This window comes from Poeciliopsis prolifica, unplaced genomic scaffold (genome assembly GCF_027474105.1).
Source record: "Poeciliopsis prolifica strain line A6 unplaced genomic scaffold, Auburn_PproV2 SCAFFOLD004, whole genome shotgun sequence".
Taxonomy (NCBI): domain Eukaryota; kingdom Metazoa; phylum Chordata; class Actinopteri; order Cyprinodontiformes; family Poeciliidae; genus Poeciliopsis; species Poeciliopsis prolifica.
This window is the reverse complement of record NW_026562379.1, coordinates 10,288,546-10,310,214: the sequence shown is the minus strand read 5'-3', so window position 1 is coordinate 10,310,214 and position 21,669 is coordinate 10,288,546. Positions and strand designations below refer to the sequence as shown.

The following is a 21,669-nucleotide window of genomic DNA, read 5'->3' as shown; positions in this document are numbered from 1 at the left end:
CATCAAAGAGTAGAACATGAAATCTCCATGCAGAAAGATCTGTTTAGGATTTGAACCCAGGACTTTTATGCTATAAATGGCACCGTCTTGCAGCCCCAAACATAAGCCCAAAAAGCAAAAATACCGTTAAACCTAGAAGTGTCATCCATATTAACTGAAATAAATAAGTGAACTAAATGCACTAAGAGAGTTATTAAAAGTAGTTTGGTCTTCTATTGCTTTGAGAATTACCCAGTAGATGTGTGGTTGTTAAGGCATAATAAAGGCAATTCTGCCTGTAGAGACTTATTAAAGCTATTAAGAAGATGAAATTTCCATAAAAGATGTTCACTTGGATGGAAAGAGAGGAAGAGGAAGTGCGGAGGTGAAGATGAATTGATATGGGTGTCGGAGGTCCATATCTAGGTTTGCCGAGGTTAAACAAAAAACACTGTATTGACTCCCAATAGTACTTGGATTGTTCACAGTCAACTTAATGATGCCAGAGGAAGTACAGGAGTAAATTTTTGAATATAATATGATGCCTCTTCCCCATAGGAAGATGAGCCATCAGTGCCAGTTCAGTCTTTTTTCCTTCACTGACAAGAAAGAGAAATTCAGCTGTTTTGAAATATTCCCGGACGGTCAGTGTACCAACACATAAGCTACAAGCAGCATGTCTGCTAACTAGCAAACGACAGGCTTTACCTGAGCAGATAGCCTTACTAACCAGCTAACACCAAATAACAAAATCAAGTGAACAATTAATAAATGTTATAAATAACAGCATTAAAATTGTTCCTAAAAGAAATACCTTTTTGTAATAAAACAAACAAAAAAATAAATCATATATTTTTGTTTCATATTTTTGCTTTAAATGTGAAAATGTAATATTCTTACTCAAATTTACTATACTGTGATGATTGCATACCACCTAGAAAGGACCAGACAAAATAGGAGAACACATGAAAAAAGAGGGAAAAATGAACAGAAAGACAGAAACATGTGAACCACCATTCAGAGCCTCTCTTCTGACCCTGATGATACATGTTTTCTTGGTTTTAGATCCGTCCTCCATCCTAATTCCCTCTCAGTCAAACACACTCACACACATTTTCACACACTCTACAGCCTGAGTGCCTCCAGTATGTGCTGAGTAGAGATATCTGATTTTTGCAGGCCAGTTAAATGCAACCACTCTTTGCTCCCATAAACTTCCATTAGTGCACACATTACTGGTATGGTCCCAGTATGAAGACAGATGCTTTGTTTTGCTTTAGAGTCCTACTTCTGCACATAAAGCCTTACGGGGCCCCATTTCAGCCTGGAAAATGATTGAAGCGATGGACTTGAATGGCTGTCTGGTGAACAGTCATGTGTGAAGGCAACAATTTGTGTTGGCTTCGTGTGACAGAGTGTACATGTGTGCAGGGAGTAGGGCGGACGGGCTGAATGTGTGAGGGTGTATTTGCAAGGTGATCAGCAGTTTCTCTTTTTGCTTCACTAGACATAACAAGGAAAGTGGAAATTGGTTGCATTTTTCTGCTCTCTGTGTGTATTGATTGATTGATTTATTTCATCATGACCTGTTGTAGCTTGTCTAACTGACAAAATGGAAACACAACTGCAGCATTATGATGAAGGACCTCTTCTTACCGGTGAAACTAAAATGCAGAAGAAAGTAATTACTGCGCCTATGGAGCAACGAATGTCTCCCTGTTGTACATGCTTTTAAAATTGTCCACTTATAGGTGCAAAATGAAGACAGGAAGTGGTGAAATAGCAATGTGTGAGGAGCTACTTTCATGATATGCTTACAATGTCCATCCATTCATCCATTTTCTTCTGCTTATCCGGGATTGGGTCGCGGGGGTAGCAGCTTCATAAGGGAGGCCCGGACTTCCCTCTCCTCAGCCACTTCTTCCAGTTCTTCATCAGGGGGAATCCAAAGGCATTCCCAGGCCAGCCGAGAGACATACTCCCTCCAGCGGGTCCTGGGTTTTCCTTGGGCCTCCTCCTGGTGGTACGTGCTCCTGGACACCAGGGAGGCATCCAGGAGGCATCCTGACCAGATGCCTGAGCCACCTCAACTGGCTCCTCTTGACGTGAAGGAACACTTGGCTCTACTCTGAGTCGCTCCCGTTTGACTGAGCTTCTCACCTTATCTCTAAGGGAAAGCCCAGCCACCTTACAGAGAAAACCCATTTCAGTCGCTTGTATCTGCAATCTCGTTCTTTCGGTCAGGACCCACAGCTCATGACCATAGATGAGGGTGGGAACGTAGATCGACCGATAAATTGAGAGCTGACAATATGTCACCTTTAATAACAACAGTGGGGATGTAAACAATGTAAGGATCTGTTTTTTTTCTGTGTTTATATAGATTTCTGTGTTCTGCGCAGTCTCTGTATTGTCCCGTCTACGCCCTGATCAGTTCCACCTGTTCCTTGTTTCACCTGATTGTCTCCTGTGTATTTAAACCCACCTGTGCTCCTTGTTCTTTGTCTGATCCTTGTCTAGTTGTCCTGTCTGCTGTCAGTTATTTTATTATCAGTTTTGAGCTTTTATCCTTCGCTCATTCTGTGCTGCCCGGACTTTTGTATCTCCGTCATCTTCATTAAATTCATCATTAATTCTCAACAACCTCGGGCGACTGCGTTTTCCTCACCACCTCCAACCGCTAATCATGACACAGAAATCAAATGCTGACTCACAAATCTTTCAGTTTTTTATTACGTTCTGCATGTCGCTGCAAAATAAATAATTTTATTACACAGAATCAAATATTTGAAGTGAATGCTGCAGAAAATCTGCCGCTGAGGACTCAGAACAACAAACTGCTTATTGGCATGGAGCCACAGACTCCTGTGTTTTGGCAAAAGGCCTCGATCTCTTCAGAATAATGAACACTTTCCATCTATCTCTTTTGTTGGCAGGTCAAGTTAACAGGCTTTTTGTTTCTACTCCTGAGCAGGCCTCTTCCAGCTTACTTTCTGTCTGCTGATGGCATGCACAGCTCAGACAGTGCTGAGCTGAAACCCAGACAATGTCGGGTTTCAATGTTGGTATCCTACTTATTCAGCATGAATGTATTTTGTCTCTCGGAGCGAAAACTTTAAACTTGCCATAAAGACTTAGAGGGAAAATATTGAGACATAAATGTGATGTAATTAAACTAATTTAAGATTTTCTACTTAAGGAAATGATTGTCTTTATCAAACCCAATGTTTGCACAATAAGTGACACCTTTAACTATCCCTATCAAATATAATTAAAAGACTTTTTAAATAGATGGCTTTTTTACATTAGCATTTTAACAGACTTTAACAAGTAATCCTTGACTTCCTTTTTCCTAAGTTATGAAAAACAATGCGACATCCGACAATGATCCATTCAACAAAGAGAAATGTTTCCACAACTTAAAAAGTTTGGGAATGGCTGGAAATACATTGCAGCAATTCAATGGATGGATAATTAGCTATTAGTTTGAAATTGGCAAACTAATAGCCTCAGTCAGAGCAAAAATGAATAAGCTCAAAACAACTGGAAATGAAGTAAAATAAACTAGACAAGCTTTGTACTATTTTTGTGTGGGGGTGAACAGCAACGGAAGATAAAACCGCTGCTCTTGGTCCACTGGGGGTTAATTTTTGCTTTAAAAATGATCTGAAAAGACTAGCATTGTTTGCAAGTTGTGCTAAAAGAGGTTAGCCTGTCATCAAAGCTATTCAAGCCTAAAATAGCATCTCAAAGCACAACATGTTGCAGCAAGCACAGACATCCCCAGTACTAATGCCCGCTTCCACAGTTCACATTTCTAAAGAAACATAAACTGGACAGCTGAATGCATATAATAGCACTTTGCATTAAATATAACATAGGCTATGAAAAATAAATTTGTTGTATAGGTCATATATCTGTTTATTCAATAATTGTGCAGCAAGAATGGATTTTGAACTGAAATGCTCATTTTGTCTGTATGTGATTTCCTATTAAAATGGGATTAATTGCGATTAAGCCCCTTAATTTGATGAAAAATGTGTTCAAGTTATTCTATAAACCCTACCAGGTTTGTGAAAACATATTTAGGATGCTGTTTCTATAACAGAGGCAGTAAAATGAGCCTGAAAAGACTGGACTATTTTATATCAGAGGTACAAGTGAGTAGCTGCACATGTATGCAGTTCAGTACTTTATAATCTATGTAGACTATTGTGTGTGTATAAAGATGTGTGTGTGCATGTGTGCGCATTGGGGAGTATTTCTTTCAGACTACCAAAGAAAGAACAAAGTCTGATACAATGATTGCTCAATATCAGAGTGATTCAGTGGGAGATATTGTCAGCAGCAGACAGAAGTCAAGCTAAATGTTCCACAGCACAGAGAGGACAATTCACTGAGCTGTGTGAGGAGTTAAAAAGAGGGGGAAGGTTGTGTGTGTCCTAGTGGTGTGATGGAAGGGCACTGTGCATGTATTCGGTGTATCCAGTAACGCTCGTACAGAAAGCCTGTCTCATATGGTGGCGCGACGTCAGCTGATTCACCTGATGGAGGACACGTAAGGGAAAAAAGAGGTTTCTGTGAGTGTCTGCATTTCATGAGAGTGCAAAAGTTCAACCTTGATGAAAAGAATGAATCACAGTAAATATTGCAGCTATGTCTGTGCAGTAATGTCGTAAGATTCGGCTGAAAAAAAAAAACTGCCAAAATGATGAAACAGACAACTGTGGATGGAAATATTGAAAAATTTATATAGCCTGACATATTTATGTGAGTCCAGGGATTATATTAACTAATTATTTTTTGACTTCCATTGAAAGTTCCAGACTATGAGGCCTAGAACTCACTTTCACTACAGAAAGTTTATCTTAAATGTGAAATGAGTCCTTAAGCATTTTGGGATTGATTTTAGGTTATTAATGCTGGAATATAAAATACCTAATGGACTCAGGCCTGGCTATTACTCCCACTTATCAGAGCTACTCTCATCCTCTTGGTCTCAGATTGATGGGATATTTACTTTTAGTTGTGCAGGTCAGTGCCGGGTGATGGAGGAGTCTGGAGTCTGGGTTTCTGCATCTGCTCCTGTATAAATCGAACTGGCCTGTCTGAGAATCAGACGTCAACACTTTAACAACAGAGATTCTTTAATAATGAAATTTCTGCTTAATGGCTTTTATTCTATTTTGATTCTTAGAGGAACAAAATGGAATGACAATCAAGAACAAAATATTTGAAAAGCAACTTAAAAAGAAGTAATTTTTGAGTTCACCACTGATGGGGGATGGAGACTTTGGTGCTTTGTTATTTTTTCATTTTCTTTTGAATATCCATCATATTACTGCCACAAAGGTTAACATCCACACTATTCCTCATCTCCTCTCTATGGGGTTCAGCCAATCAGCACCAAGAAAAATTAAAAATGATTTTTGATTGGCTGCTTTGCAAACAGCAGCCAATAGTATGTCAAGTAGCTTTCTCATATATTTTAACTTTGAAAGCTGCCATTTCTTTTACAATGCTTTTGATATGGTCCATGAAAAAACCCACTAACAGGTGAACTTATAAATACTGAACCACAAGTAGGTAGGAGTCTACTGCAGAAAAAGAAAAATCTAAATCAGTATAAAATTGGAATAAAACTTGAAAGAAAACCTGAAATTGGTATCGACATGGAATATTATTGATTGACTCTGTTAGGAGTGACATCATTGCTGTATTTTCAACTAGCTGTCTTTTTAACATGTGTACAGACGATTGTCAGGGTTGTTGGCAACTTCCTCTTCCTCTCAGTGTGATCCAGTGTTTCTCATCTTGCCTCTGCAGCATAGAGCGATCCCTTAAGAAATGTGCCGGAGCTGCTTTCCGTTTATGAAACTACTCACTGGTGCCATGAGTCACGGTTGCTATAGAGAGGAGCTCTGACAGCAGCACAGCTGATTAGGAGCATCTGACTCCACATGACTCCTCTACCTTCATCTCTTTCTCTATCTCTGCCCACATCAGTTCACCTCCTCCTCTGGGGCTGCCTTCTCCATTTTCCCTGTTGCTTTTTTTCACCTTAAAATCACATTTTACTTTTCAAAACTGTACTTTTCAAAACTGTTCCTTTTGTTTAATATTGGCTGGTCTTTCCTTACAGCGGCTTCACATTCCCACATTTTTCTCTTCTTTTATATTTTTATATATCGTTATATACAGAGCCATCTGCACACCACCCTCAGATGTTTGCATCTCTGTCATGAACAATACAAGTCTAAGATGAACAAGATCCTTATAATGCATGTAAGACAGATGCAAGTTTGAAAATGCCTCACGGAACAAAATTGCTTGCAGAAAAATCTGGTTTTATGATGACAAAACGTTATATTTTGTCATATGGGATGAAATTCAGGTGATGCTAAGGGTGAAAATGATATAGTAAATTCAGGCTAAGAATGCGATAATACATCCAACTCATGAGGTGGGAGGTGATGTTGGATTCACAATAATTCCTCCTTTTTTGTCAATCTTTTAAATAATTGTCAATTAGTAATCAATTAATTGTTAACTGGAGTAGACAGACTCAAACACAGCAATTTAGCTTCACCAAGTTAACCAAATTCTGAGCAAAAAAATCTCCTATGAAACACGCTTTGCTACAATGAATTTTTACGTTAAAGTTAGAAATATTCATATGATCATATGAGACAAAAGAAACACAGTATTATTGAATTTGAGGTAAAAAAGCCTAAAAAAGCCTAAAATAAAGAAATGTATTTCCTTATTTAAAAAAGGAATTCAGTTATGTGCATTTTTTAAATATATTTCTAATTTGAAAAAACAAACAAAAAACATATATAGGCTATGTATATATTGATGTATATATATATATATATATATATATATATATATATATATATATATATATATATATATATATATATATATATATATATAGGTGTGCAAGAATGGGTTGTCAGTAGTGAAGCTCTCTGTAGGTTCCTCCTTTGCATTAAAACAAAGGAAGACGGCGATCTGGAAAATGAGGCCTGGAGAATCTAAGTCTTGCACACTGCTTTTCACATGACAGCAGCTATTTACAGGAGCAGATGGATGAGGCTGCAGGCCAAGAGGAAAGAGGTGAGGAGCCATTGTAAGTGCTGGTGAGATGAACAGAGGGATGAAAGGAGGGCAAGATGGAGGAGGAAGAGGTGTCTCGTTTCGCAGGCGAGTTGCGGTAAAATGCCCATGAGAATAAAAGCAATAAGCTTGCCCGAGATGGAGCTTGTTGACGGCATTAGAGTGAACTATTTCAACTTTTAAACGGAAGTTGAGAGGAACACTGTTAATGTCTCAACTCTGCTCATTGTCAGAGACCAGAAATCTTTCTCTAAATCTGCTCCAAATCCTCTCATACTTTTCCTCCATCATACAGCTCTTCTCTGCCTTCTATCTGTCTTTCTTTGGATTTTTACTTGTTCTCATTCCCACAACTCACATCCCCTACATTCCCTCTCCCTTCTATAGTCAGAGGAAGTGGTAGTCTCAGTCCCTGCTGGCTCCCAGAGGAACAGACGGGCCTTTGTCTGTCTGCACTGTAGGAAGATGAGTCGTCAGTCCTCCTGGTAAGCCCAAAAAGTCCGGTAGGAATTCAGGCATTCACTGTGGCAAGTTTGCCACCCAGAATGCCAGTAAATCAGCCAGCAGTTAAAGCCAGGCCTTTATGGTCCTAACAGCCTGTAATGTATTATGTTAGGCACTCAGGAGTCCTGGGAAGAATGGACTAGAAAGCTGAGAGCAGACAGAGACAAAGGAGCAACAGAACCAGGTTAAATACTATGCAGACATAATCAAAAATGTGCAATGACTTTGCAATGTGAAAGCTGCTATTCACATTACTAAACAGTGAAATTACAAAACATCCATTTATTGCCATAGCATTACCGTTACCAAGAAGGTGAAGTTGTTGGAAAGAAAGTTCTAGATGAAAACGACTTAGTTCTAAAAGAAGTTAATAAAAAAATATAAATGTATTTTTCTTTAAATGAGTTTAAAAAAAATGATCAATTTAACAGACTCCCAAAGCTTTCTAACACAGTTTTCAAGACCTGTTTCAGAAAGGTTACAACCTAAAATTGACTTAAAACGTGAAATGCATACAGTTAATTTCAAAGGAGATTTGTGCAAATTTTCATGATTTTATATATGCATATTTTTTTCAAGTGTCCTATTTAGGCATTTCTCACATATTACACATAAAACTAGTTTCCTACATGTAGCAGGACAGTTCTGTTGAACAAAACAGATCTGGGTCTGGTATCCTAGTTGTATGGTTCACTTATATTAAATCGAATAGGAACCTGAGTCCGTCCAATGTTCAGCCGTTTGTTGGTATTGTTTGTGTAGCACAGGCTTACAGTATCACAGTATTAAAACAGAAAGTTTTGCAAAGATTTAGTTCTAGTTGTGATCTGAATAAATCAGAATATTGCAATAACTTTCAAATTTATTGCAATCCACTTTGTAGCTGTCCTGATCCTTATCTTGTATCACTTTGAATCCAGAAATCTGGTTTTTGTTGTTGAATTAGTCAGGCTATCTGCTGGGGTAGCCTTTATCAAAGATGCCCCATAGCTTGCCAATTATTATTTTATAGCCATTTTTGCTCATTTTCCACAGGAGCACTGCAGTCTCTGATGTAATCACAAGAAAAAGGCACAAGAAAATCTTAGCAGTTTCAAAATTGTAACTTTTAAAAACGCGAATTGAAACTAGGTCGATGTCTATGCTGTATTTTCTGTATCAACTCTGATTTTACAAGTTATCATATTTGGAATTTGCTGCATCCTGGAGGCTTCACATGGAAAAACACACAATTACATCTGTGTTTTTTCTGCACAAACACACTGCCTTTTTTGGACAAATAATATTTGCTCCAGTGCACAAAGTCTTTTATCTTTCTTGAGCAACAAAAAACTGTATTTGGTGAAAAAAAACTACAGTACGTTTCAACATGGTTGAAACGTACTTTCAACCATTTCAACCATGTTAAATGGTTGAAAGTATGTTTTCCAATGTAGTTTGAAGACCTTTCTGGTGTTTGGTGTCTTCATTTCTTTACAGTAATAGTGCTGCAATGCTTTTTTTCAAATATGCTGTTTTGTGAATTGAATAAAAATTATATACACACACAAATGTCCTTTAAGGCACTTTGAAGATTTACTCATACGTGTACAAGATGTTTTATCTTGGCAACCAGACAAACTGATTGCCAAGATAATTAAGGGAAGGTGATATTTATATCACTCCACAGGGAGACATGAGGAGTCATGATTTTCTCATCAAACTCTTTTATGGTAACTGAACAGGACAGGAAATATGAACAGTTATGCAACAGAAATTCCACAATCTGCTTGGGTTTAGTTGTGTAAAAACTTCTTACGCTGCTGAAAAAAAAGCAGCAAAAAAGGCAAATACCACTGGAAGTAATCCCAGTTATTCTGAATAAACCCTTCTTCTAGTTTTCTGCAAGAAATTTCTCTCCCCCCAAAAAAATCCCATTTACAAAGGCAGATTAAACATACAATATATGCTGATGCTGCTCATTGTTTATCACAAGTGAACCTCTATCATTCACACAGCAGGATTTCTCTGTTACGATCATCTAAATGAATTGTACATTACTTTGTCTTGTTAGAGTTTAATCTTGTCATATTTTATTGTTTTAGGCTCTGAGCTCTCACCCCCAACAAGCCTTAAAAATAAAATCAATATTTAGTATTATTTCCCATGGGCTGCATCTGTTCCAGCATGGGATCCCAAAGAAATATTGTCGTAATGCAAACAGAACCTGCTGCAGGCGTGGAAGTGATCTAATATGATGGGAGCACTTTGGAGTGATTAGTTCTTGTTTTCTTCCCATATTTGTCGCCATGTGTGACAAAACATTTTGGAACAAGTGAACATTTAGTGCATTGAAATTGTTCATTTACTATTTAATAAACAGTAACAAAAAGTTACGGCCTTCCTTTCATCCCTGTCATCTGAAATCCCTTTAATCAGGTGCCAGAGACGTAGTGGAGTGATGAGAGGTGCTCTCTGCAAAAAGCAAAAGAGATTACTGTGGACTCACAAGTAGCTAGAATCTGAAAATATTTCACCTGTCTAAAAATGCTCATAACTCCCTATTTTGTTAGTAGAAATGCCACATATACATTAATATGCATTAATACACCCAGTGGAAACATTTTTAGCACTACTGCAGAAGCTAATAATCTCCACTCTTGGCTGAAAAACCAGTGTAAAGAAAAAGGAGTGACACTTTTGGATTGGCTGCCTTGCAAATGCTAGCCAGTAGAGTGTCAAATAGCATTGCACCTAGATATTTCAGTGCAACATATTTCAGATATGCTTTACAAAAAAAAAAAAAAAATCTGCACATAGGCGGATTTTCCGAGAATAATTTGGAGTTATGTTCCACAGAAAATCTGCATATACTGAACCACAAACAACTGGGGCTCCACTATATAATATAAAGGTAGAATAAGCAGTTGAAATTGCCAGGTTTAGTGGATTTCTCAGGAAATCCACTATTTTATGGAAAATAGTGGAAAATCTCAGCATCTTGGTGATATTTTGTGTCACCAAAAGCAAATTAACCACAAATATTATAAGTTTAATTACCATCTGGTTACACATCTTTCAGCAGCAGTAAGAAAAAGTTTGAGTTTTTGTGTTAAATAGAAAAAGTATTCAAATCTATATAGGTTTGTTTAAAATTATTGTGTAAATACCACTCTGTGTTTCACTCAGGGTTATCATAGCGCAACCTTTACAGTGAGCTGTAACAGTGGAACAAATTGTTTAATAGATAATAAAACACAAATGGCTTGGGCACAACGGTATAAAATGCACATCAGTGGAGCAGTTCAAGCCAGGAAGTGATGTCGTTTTGGCAAAACGCTCCGCTCACTGTTCTCTGCAGGGCCTTCTTGTCTGCATTATTGCAGCTGGAGTTGGCCACTTATCTATTCTCTTTAAGATTGCATCCATTGGTTAATACCAGCCTTCTAGGATGGCAGAGTTGTACTGCCTGCATGTTGTGAGAGGAAGACGGGAAGCTTGCTGCGGGCATTAGTGGTGTTTAGGAGAGAACCGATCTAAATGGCTGCAGGGCGGAACGACAGCTCGACTGGGTTGTTTCTGGACCGTCCACTTCTCCAGATGGCTGCTTGAGAGCGGGCAGAGGCAGTGTACACTTTCAACTCTGGTGACTGTGTATTTATACCATCCATCCCGGGATGCTCACTGCGGTCCACGTGGGGAGGGTGTTATTGCTCAGGCCATGAATTCCTGAGAAATAGTGGAAAATCTCAGCACCTTATTAACCCCTTTATGCAGCTGCAGACCAGCTTTGAAGTGTATATTTTTTTCTCTTTCTACTTTTATGCTCTTGTGCTCTCCACGCAGAGAGTGGATGCAGGCTGTAGTAGCTTTCATTCTCTGAATGTAGACTCTGCTGCAAGGTGCACAGCTCGCATTGTGCATCTCTCTTGGATGACGGCTGGTAGTGAGCACTGGTAGGAAAAACAGCTTGAGATGCAGCTTTCTTTTTCCTTGCCCATCCTGTTCCCTGGAGACTGCTTTTGATGGACAGATCTCCGGCCCACAGAGCAGCTGCATGCACCTCGCCTGCCTGTGAAGTGCAGGGCTGCTTATGCATGCTGCCTGCATAGCTGTGCCCCACAATAGCTCCTCAGCCACACTGTGTCCTCCTGTTACCTTTTTTAAATTATGTAGCTGTGTGACGAAGATGTGCACCCTTGTTTCGCAAAAACAGATGTTCAGAGGCCCAGTGAGAAAAAAAAAAAGTTCAGCATGCATTATGTATACTCTTTCATAACCCTCTGCAGGGCTTGATGCTTATTTCTTTCAAAAATTAGGATTCAGTACGATTTCTGTCGTGCACAAGCCTGGTTTTCTGATATGTTCCACCTGTAAAAAGCAAACAATGAGAAGAAAAATACTCCAGACGCATCATTGTTACCAGATCCTGAGATTGGAAATGGATTGAGTCCTATTGTATTGGCTTCTGCCTCCATGCAAAATTTATTTACTTTTATCCAAATTGCTGAAGTTCTTTCAAAGAACGTTAACAATGAAGTGATGTTAACTCCTACTTTGAATACAATGAAAAAATTTACAGACCCCTGAAAAACCTTTTTATTTTGGAATTTTATTACAAAGTGAAGCACATTATTAATACACATATGGATGTTTGAAAGCCTTCCACTTACAACGGATAAAAACCTGACATTTAAAATTAGAATATTACATCGGACCAATAAAATACAAACTTTAATGAAAAGTATGTTTATTACTTGTTTAAAGGTTATTATTTTGAAAATGCACTTTCAATCTGACGAGCACGGATTATATAAACAAACTTTCTAATTTATTGAATATGTTTGTAGTTTTTAGACAACAAACTCTAGTGTGTGAGGAAGTTGCAGAGGCACAGCCAAATGTCTGGACCTTGGTGTAACTGAAATTCCCTGGCAAGACTTGAAAACTGATGTTCTTTTTATGTTTTTTTTTTTTTTTTTACCTGTCCTGTTCAGTATTTTCTGAATGTCAAGGTGAGGCCTAGCATATTTGCTTTCACAAGCTGAGCATTACTGCTTTCACCATGATGCTCCACTTGACATACAGCCTATATGAAACTTCATAAGAAATTGTTTGGGTTTGTTTCAAATGTAATGGACATAGAGTCGGAGAAAAGGAGAACGGAAAGGGAGGGAGGTGGGACCGGAGTAGATTAGAGAAAAATATAGAGGGAACACAAGTCAACACCTTAAAAGTCTGTTACTAGAGAGAAACAGACTGAAACACATTGAAATTTGTAACGGGACAAAATCTGTAAAAGGATCAAGGGGTTATAAATATTTAGATAGTGTTGAAGCTAAAATAATAATGAGAAGACAGAAATAGGAAAAAAAACATCTAAAGGCAGAAGATAAACTCAGTGAAGATGATAACAGAGCCTTCAGATTCAAATTTTATTGAGTTTTCTTTTAAAATACTGTAATGTCAGTAGACAAAAGCTGATGATAAATAAAGACGAATCAGTGGGACAACGAAGGCCATCTAAACACAAAGCATCCTGAAGCTGTGAAATGCAGCACTCACCTCATTGCCATCTGTGCATCCGTAAGTCATAAATCTTCTTGTTTGTTATTCTCTTGTTAGCCTCTATCTGGGTCTGTGTTATCTAATGCAATCTGTCCCCATCTAATATTAACTCTGTTAACCCTTCCAGTGGAAGGAAATAGATGACATTGGCTTTGCGTTAGTAAGAGTCTAAGTTTAATCTTAGACTCTTACTCTTCAGAGCATCTTCAGATGCTCTGAAGATGCCTCCAAGAATTAGAGCTCTAAAAGCCCCGTCCTTTTATCAGCATCCCACTAAATGCAGCTGCATCCCACCTGAACACAAATCTTAGCGTTCAGGTGGGAATCTTATTGTTTCAGAGACTTCCCCGCTCTTCTACTTGGCCTCATCAGCTGGACTTAGCTTGAGGAAAATGATGTTGCATGGCTGCGGTTATGCAGTTGCATAGTTTTGTTTCTAGCTCTGAATATTTGTTCAAGAACAGGTTTGCCTGTGAATGGTTTCATTAGATTGTTTTTGAGGGGGTTGTTTCTATTCCCTTTCTGCTGCCAGTTAGTGTCCACTCAAAAAGGCCAATTAAGCAACAGATTGTTTAAAAACACTAAAAATAATAATAAGACTTCTCCCACTCCACCGTTCCCTGAGCATCAATCTAATATGGTTTCTATTGGCTCTCCAAAACAAACATTTCTTTGGCCTCAATCCTCTCTCTCTCTCTGTTCTGCCTTCTTGTTCTCTTGAGTTCCAGTGGATTTGCTCCTGCCAGCTACAAACAACACCAAAACAAGAACAGAGCTTGAATCAATTACTCTGTGGACGCGCCTGATTCTGAACGAGCTCCTCTGAAGTGATGCTGCCCGCATTAGAGCCGAGGCAACTTTTTTGTTTTTGTATAAATCAGTGCTAATTGGTGCTGATCTGCTGTCAGGCCGTATGATCGTAATGAAGAAAGGAGCGACAGGCAGGCGGCGAGATGCGTGACTCAGCCTCTTTAACAAAAGGGTTGATTTGGGAAATGTGAGACATACTGTCATGATAGCAGCTTTTTAAAGTTGATGATGGCGACAGTACTTTTCATAGAGCAGCCATTTTTAGGAAACAGTATGACTTCAGCCGAACACAACCTCATGTCCCTGCTTATTTATGACAGTGCATTTAGTTTTAATTATCCATGGAATATTTTTCTCATGGAAGTTTATTTGTCATATTTTCCACAGCTTGATGGGGTCACCACCATGTTTTGGTGTTTGGGGTCACCACCATGTTTTGGCTGAAATGGTGGTAAGAAAAGTTAATTTCTTCCACAAATAACAACTAGTGCCCAGGCGAAAGGTTCAGTTTTGGTCTCATTTGACCAGAAGATTATTTCCAAACCGTGTCATTGATGGCTGCCTCTGATGTCAGAGGACACTTGTCCGGACGCGTGCTTGAGAATAGCAATGCATATCTCAGGGGTTTTTCCCCATGCAGGCGCCCTGTTATGGAGCAATCAGGGAGACAACTGTCCCACTCCTGACAGATGGCCGCATGTGTGTGTTTCTGCATGCATTTGGGGAGGAATCTGTCCTGCCTGGGGGAAGGGAAGCAGAATTTGGGGAGGAAGAGGAGGTGGAGAGCAGTGAGGAGAGGTCAGTGGAGGCACAGCTGGTAGGACCCCCAGTCTAACCAGCTGCTGCTTCAAAAGAGCCCGTCAACAGCCTGCCTGCCTGGATGTACGTGTCTGCCCCTTTCTTATTTTTCTTCCACCCCCCTTGAAGCTCTCCTGTCAGTGTGTCCTCCCTGCAGACTTAGCCCAGCTGTTCCAAGCATCCGTCCCTCCGCCCAATTCACAATGCACTCTGACCCCAGAAAACGGAGCTACGCTTACAAACAAGCACGCGTGATCTTATGAGCGTACACATAAACACGGGCACCTTGAGACTCCCCTTCTGTCCGGGCCTTAATCCAATAAGCCACATCAAAGGTGTCCGAGGAGGTGTGATGCATCTGTGGGTCGCCCGTTGGAGAAAACTGGCCCCTCGGGCTGCAGAACAAACAGCTGGGGCTGGGCCATTTGGTTTAATGTTTGCTCATGGGTATCAGCTTCATCGTACGCCAAAGTATCTCCATCTGTATCAGGTGCAGCGTCAGCGAGCATCTTGTTTAACTCGCCATCTGTGCTCCTACCAGGCTTGAAAGATAAACCATTGGCATCTCTCACTACACACAGATATTTTAACATTCGCACTGACTTTTACTAGACCTTTTTAGCAAGCATGAATAAAGCCTGTCTGCTACATGTCATAATGGCACCAATTTTAGACTCAATTTATCATTTCTTCACATTCAACCAACTTTGACAAACTGTAGTACTGTTAAAATAAAACCCTGTTACACATTCAACTATGCTATATATACATTTAAACATTTTGGGAAAGCCCAAGTGATGCTAATTACAGTTTGTTTAACAGCATTTATCTTAAATTGAGGCACTTTTATTTTAAGGCAGCATCTCACTTATGCTGCTTCCTGTGTGACTTTATGGGGAAAAAAATCAGTAAAAGTGTCAGGAAGAAAATTTAGGATTTTTAAAAGTCTGTTTCAACCTCAGGAGGAGATGAGAGAAAAATAACTCCAAAACCAAATGCAGTTTGCAAAAGCAAACCTACACTACAAAAACATATTACTAAAACATATCATATCACCCACCTCTAAACAGAAAAGATTGATTTTGCACTTCAATTATATTTTATTCAAAACCCTGCAATCTCTGTGAAATCTCTGTGAGATTGCAGGGTTTTGAAATGAACTAGGATGGTTATTGCCAAGAAGTGACAGTTGTACTGAAATTTTGCATTCCAAAAAGTAGATGGCTACAGGAATTTTCCTGACATCACACAAGAAGCAGAAAACACCAACACAAGATGACTGCGTAGTTATTGTATCTCATTACACTAGAAGTGTGCAGTAGGTGCTCATATATCATGAACAATGCTCAGTTAATTGGGCAACACATAAAACTTCTTGTATTACATTCCAATCCTGAAATGGAAACTTTGAGGGATAATTTAGCTCCAAATAAAAAGTTAGATTAGAATCTTGAAATTTTAGCAGAACTCTCATGTGCGTAATTTCCTGTTCTAATTTCTGCTGGGTTGAAACGAGAGAAACCCTTCAAGCTGGAACATGACCTCAGGGCCACCCAGGCTTCACCTCCGCCCTGGGTGCTGGGGTGCCACGCCCTCCCTCTCCCAGCGCCATTGTTCCTTCGATGACAAGGCCCACGTGCCCCCCTATTCAGCATCCTGGTGGGGGGGTGGGCGGACTCTTTGTCTGGCTGCCATTGTCCCAGACACACGCTTCCATTTGACGGACACACGTGCTGACAAAAGAGAAAGGCCGCGCAGGAGGAGGAGGAGGGGCCACCGCTGGTCATTATTCTCGGCCGTGGTGGCGGTGAAAAGACGAGACACGCTGGCCATCTGTGGTGCATGTCTGTAATCTGTATTGGCAGGAAAGGGGTGGGTGGGTGTTGACTGCGCATTCGTAGAACGGTTCTCCTCACTTTCTAGCAGCACCCCCCCCCTTTTGTAGAGCCACGCTTCACCAGGGCACATGGTGCCAATTGAGGTCCTAATGAGATGCTGTGTCGCTTTCAAGAAGGATTTGGACATGTAGAGAGCTTGGAATGGGGGGAGAAAGTGACTGTAAGAATGTCCTATCTCATCTCTCTCTCTCTTCCTTTTCTTCTCTCATGTGCTCCTCGGCTCTGTGTCAAAGTGGCCATTGTTGAGGGTCTGTTTTCTAGCAACAGGCCTAAACACCAGTCCACTTGTCTTTGTCCTCTGCCTCCTTCTCCCGGCTGGACTCTCTGCTGGAGAGGCTTCACCTCGCCTCTGTTTACTCATTACAATCTCTCTTAACTTCCTTCTTTTCCGCAGGAAATGAATGCTCCCACATTTCTCTAGAAATCACAATAGGATGTTTTCACCAACAGGAAATCTTGTTTTGTCTTCCCTTCCTACATCTGCACTATTTATTGATTTGCAGTTGCCATTTTAAAATCTGTTTGTACTGCATCAAAATCACAAAAACTGCACGTCTGCAACTGCAGACGTGCAGTTGCAGACTGCACGTCTGCAACTGGCATTAACTGTCAGCAGTTAATGCCAAAACTGCGTATTGGCATTAACGTCAGCATTGGCTGATATCAGTCATTTCTTTTAACATACCAGTCTGATAATTAGAATGTGGCTGATGTTAGCAGCCAAAGGAGGTGTGCAATACTGCATATTTTGGCATCAATCTGACACGAAGTAAATACTGAACTAGTGCCAATTCCGATACGTAATATTGAAATATGATATATCACAAATCGTCTAACCTTTAGGTGTATTTGTGGTTTTTCCTTTCAATTACTTTAAAACCTAGAACTGAATTTAGATGCTTTGTATGTGTCAACATTAACAGAAACAACAGAAAACAAAACACATTTTTGTACACTGCTTCCTAAATAAATAAAGGGAAACAAATAATTATTTGACAGCAAATTAAAACCAAATCTTTTTTGATTGTAGAGAAAGTACTATACGGAAATTAGATATAATTTTAACTTGGAATATGAAATAAATGTATCAATCTTTTCACGCTAGTATTGATCCAAGACTGATGCAAATTTTGTACTGATATTATTGATATTTTGGATTTACCTACCACAACCAACCACATTTTATTTCCATCTTGTTGCCGATTGTGTATACTTCAAGAAAGGACCAAGTTACATATTTTCACAGCAACATTAATATTGTATATCGATGTTGGCCCAAATTTTTACATTGGTGCGTTCCTATTTTGTATAGTTCTTATTCTTTCTTTTGTAAGAAAAGAACTGAAAAATAAGACTGAAGTTATTTCATACCAGGAAGTGTTTGCCTTGAGGTTCCTGGTAAGAAATAAAAATATCCCTGCATTGTATTTCCAAAATCAGCTGTTTCTGTTCTTCTGCTCATCATCTGGCTTTCAGTTTTCTCCATCTGCTGGGTTTTTAATTGACTGATTGAAATATTGACCATAATATCAGCATTGAATGGTTTCTTATTATAGTGCAGCCCTGTGTTCTTCTACTTTTCCAACTTTCATTTAGCTACAGTACCTTCTGTTTTTGTTTCCATTTCTACTTTTCTACTACATTTATACTTTAAAGATTTCCAAAAGTTACTTTTCAACTCTGGAACTTTTCTCTAGTTTTTCTAAATTTAATCCATCCAATCTCAATTTTTTTTTAAATCATACTTTGTTTAATTTAGTTGGCTGGATTCATCATATCTCAGCTACTGCATGTGGGAGCCCATATTTTCTGGTCAGTAAGTGTATTGACCCCCTCTCAGCAGACCACAACGGGTGAGTGCTGCAGCGCCACTACAATCCATGGCTGGAATTTTAAAACCCTTTCCTCTTCCATGCGTTTGGCTTTTAGTGCTGGTCGATAAGACACGACCACCCCCGTGAAGGTCATCCTGTCTCGCCTCTCCACAAAAACCAAAACTCCCAAACCACAGCAAAGCAGGCCACAATCATGACCCACATCGGGGGTAATTTTCTTCTGAAGGGCTTTATCCGACTGGGGATATTTTTCTTCTCTCTTGAAACATGTTGCGTTGCAAGATGCTGCTGTCAGGATGATTGCAATTTAGAAGAATTGGTGAAGATGCAACCATCTCTTTGTGACCCAGAAAAAAAAAAAATGCAAGACAGATTCTCAGATGACAAATTTGAGCACAGCCAGACAGATGGTTGGGGTCACTCATATGAAAAGAGAATGACATATGGATCAACATTTATAATGAGCCAGCCTCTGACTTGTTGTAAGAACATTTAAAAATATATGCAGTTATAAGAACATGGATTTATCTTGTTTCAGGAATGCATCAAACAACATAGAAGCTCGTCAGACAGGAAGCCTGAGAGTGTCGGAGTCAGTGGCTAAAAGCTTTAAAAGCTCTATTGATTGGATACTTTTTGGGCCTTGTAGGTTTATGCTTTACATGCAGAAGTATGCATTATGCATGATTGCATTGTGGTGACAGTCAGCTCGTGAATGCAAATGACTGTTTACAGCTCTTAAAAGATGTTTTAGAAAGTTGGTTTAAAAAAAGAAAAAGAAAACGGGAGGAAGTAGCTCTCAGTGTCTGGATTGGAGGTCAGAGTTGAAATGTTGGCTGATGTGACCTGGATCATTGAGATCAGCTACATGCACACAGACAGCTGCTCGGTTGCCATGACAGCGATACTCCTGATGTCCAGCAGGGACGCTGCTACACAGGCAACAAAACCTCTCACTTTCCCTGCTCTCCTCTGTGAATTACCCTGAGAGCACCATCCACCACTGTGTGTGCTACAGAGAAACAGAACTGTAACCCATCAGAGTAAAACCAGACGATAGGAGGTTATTTTCACAGGAAGGGAACATTAGATAAGTTAAAGTTTATAAGATAAATGCAACCAGGGGTAAGTACCAGGTCACATTTTTGGTTTGCTACTGCAGAGCCTTGCAAATATTCATACCACTTCTACTTGTTTTACATTTTATTGTCTTACTGCTTTAAGCTTCTGTGTATTTTAGTTATGAAAAAACAATACAGGATTGTGTTTAACTGTGAGAAGTGACAGAAAAATAATTCATGCATTTCAAAATGTTTTACAGATAAAGATTTGATATGGACCAGAGTCCTGCACCCTGGGAGACAATACAATACTCTTTTGCTGCAGTTACAGGTGCAGATTTCACAGGGTATGTTTCCGCCAGCCTTTCACTCACACAGACTGAAACTTTTGGCTAATTCTTTGTAAAGTAGTTCAACCTCGAACATGTTGATGGAGAGCACATGGCCTTCTGCCTTACAGCTTTAAAAGTTACTTCTTTATGTCACTCCTGCTTAAAGACCAGATTTGTTGAGTGTCAAACTTGTCGTTACATCAATAGATGCTTCCACCTGAGCTATTGATCGCTTCAGCTCCTCCAGAGTTACTGTAGGTCTCTTTGCTAACTAAACTCACCACTGCCTGCCCTGTTTAAACAATGATGTTTTAGTAGGTTTGCAGTTGTAATATTCTATTATAAATACTCTTGTCTATTTTCTACATGATTGGAGAATTAAAAGTAATCTTGATTTTCTCACTTGGTTACTTCTGAAGACAACTTGTTGGGTTTAATGCGTCTTGCACTGCAAAAATTTTGGTATGTTGGATTTGTTCAGAGAACGTTGTGATATGAACAAGTGTGAGACAGGCAGTTTTTGTGGAAATGCATATAATGCAAGTTCTCCTTTGTTTTCATTTCCATGTGGTTTTTAATAGCTCAATCCCATTATGTTTGGAAATTAAACCTGAAGGAGTGAGTGGTAGTATTGCAGCAGGCCTTGAAATGAAGCACGCGTGTCTTCTTCTCTTCCAGTGTAATTACAAGGTAGCTTCTAGGGCCCTCTCATGTTTTAATACGTTATACATTAATATGTCAGCAGATGACAAGAAGAATGACTGCTTCTCTTTTGCTTCACCTGGTATTGATCATGTTGCTTCTTCAGTCCTTTCTCTTCCTGTTTTTGTTTTCTTCCCCCAATTCTCCTTTTCAATCCTACAAAAAAAAAAAAAAGAAAATAGAAGAACGTTGGTTGCTATGACATCTGGTTGCCATGCAGCAGCCGAGTCTTCACGTGGTTTTTGCATGCGTGTGTGTGTGTGTGTGTGATGTAGCGTGTGTGTGTGTGTGTGATGTAGCGCGTGTGTGTGTGTGCGATGTAGCGCGCGTGTGTGTGTGTGCGATGTAGCGTGATGGAGTTAGGGTGTCAGGCTGTCGAGAAACAGGATATGCTGCTAAACATTTAGCCTCACATTATTTATGCGCAACAAAATCAACATGCATGTTCACCTTAAAGGTGTCAGAGGTTCTGTTCATGTACAGTCTTGACCATGTTGTTGTGTGCGTGTCTGTTCTAGTCACACTACCTGTCTTTAACTACAGGCAGTGTGATGGTCTGTGGAGGGAGTTTAGTCAGGATAACGGAGATATATGGTGATGGAGAGTCACAGAGGGAAGAGACAGACAGAGAAGGAAAAGAGAGAGCAGTATTGACTAGAGGTAGGAGTGGACAGGTCAGCCTGTCAGGTTACAGCAGAGGAACTGGCTCAGCTTTTAGAAAGCCTGCTAGACTGGATGGATTTTAACCTGCATAAAAAAGGCAATTTTTACTCCGTCAAGATGAATCAGCCTTTGCTACAGTGCTCTGCAGAAGCATTCATGGTGTTGCATGTTTCTTTTTTTAACTATAAATATCTAGGAAGTGCGGGATACATTTGTATTCTGCTCTTTTGAGTTAATACTTAGTAGAGCATCTGAGTTTGTTTCCCCCATTCTTCTTTGTGAAGAAGCTCAAAGTTTAATCAAATTGGATGGAGAATCTCTGTAAGCAGAAAATTTCATGCCTTGCAACAAATTCCCAATTGGACTTAAGTTTGGACATTGACTGGGCCATCCTAAGACATGAACATGTTTTGATCCC

The 21,669-nt window shown here is 39.5% G+C and overlaps 1 protein-coding gene across 3 annotated transcripts in view; it reads left to right on the top strand.

The window, feature by feature from the left end:
* The window catches only part of numbl (NUMB like endocytic adaptor protein), a 63,214-nt gene that overhangs the window by 4,107 nt on the left and 37,438 nt on the right, over nt 1-21,669 (top strand). Inside the window, exons 1-3 of one of the 3 annotated variants that reach the window (XM_055028474.1) lie at nt 6,981-7,101; nt 7,489-7,586; nt 7,718-7,789. The exons of 1 other annotated variant lie outside the window; for it this stretch is intronic. The gene's annotated coding sequence lies outside the window, so the exon portion shown is untranslated. Of the gene's footprint in view, nt 1-6,980; nt 7,102-7,488; nt 7,587-7,717; nt 7,790-19,850; nt 19,902-21,669 lie in introns of those variants that run through there. One more of the 3 variants, XM_055028471.1, reaches the window with a different exon arrangement.